Source organism: Schistocerca cancellata, chromosome 2 (genome assembly GCF_023864275.1).
Source record: "Schistocerca cancellata isolate TAMUIC-IGC-003103 chromosome 2, iqSchCanc2.1, whole genome shotgun sequence".
In the NCBI taxonomy this organism is placed as follows: domain Eukaryota; kingdom Metazoa; phylum Arthropoda; class Insecta; order Orthoptera; family Acrididae; genus Schistocerca; species Schistocerca cancellata.
The window spans coordinates 428,813,232-428,813,903 of record NC_064627.1 but is presented as its reverse complement, the minus strand read 5'-3'; positions in this window follow the sequence as shown (position 1 = coordinate 428,813,903).

Genomic DNA, 672 nt, shown 5'->3' with positions numbered 1-672 from the left:
CATGCAAACAACATTAAACGTTGACAACTCAAAAACAACTGAGCACAAAACAAATTGCCCGACGTATCATCAGTGGGATCAGGGTGTCTTTCAGCTCACCCCTTACATGTACTGCCACCTAGTACTACAAACGAGAACTAGCGCTGGCCAGTACTGTAAGACGGTCGATACTGTAGGATTCTCCCCTATGTGTTTCGGACACCAACATTTTTCTTGGTTCCTAACACGGTAATTTGTACAGAGACGCTGTCATTTGCAATAGCACTGAAGAGAATTAGTATATTATATACGAGAGGCGTCCAACAGGTAATACAACACATTTCATTTCTGTGAGCAGGTTGGTTTGTTCTGGATTCCAACACAGCGTATTATTCCCAATTTTTTTAGTTACAACACCCTGTTTTACAACATAATCTCCGTTCACTGCGACGACCTTACGCCTCCTTACAAAAAAATTGTTCAAATGGCTCTGAGCACTATGGGACTTAACTTCTGAGGTCATCAGTCCCCTAGAACTTTGAACTACTTAAACCTAACTAACCTAAGGACATCACACACATCCATACCCGAGGCAGGATTCGAACCTGCGACCGTAGCGGTCGCGCGGTTCCAGACTGTAGCGCCTAGAACCGCTCGGCCACTCAGCCCAGCATGCCACCTTACAGGTAGGGC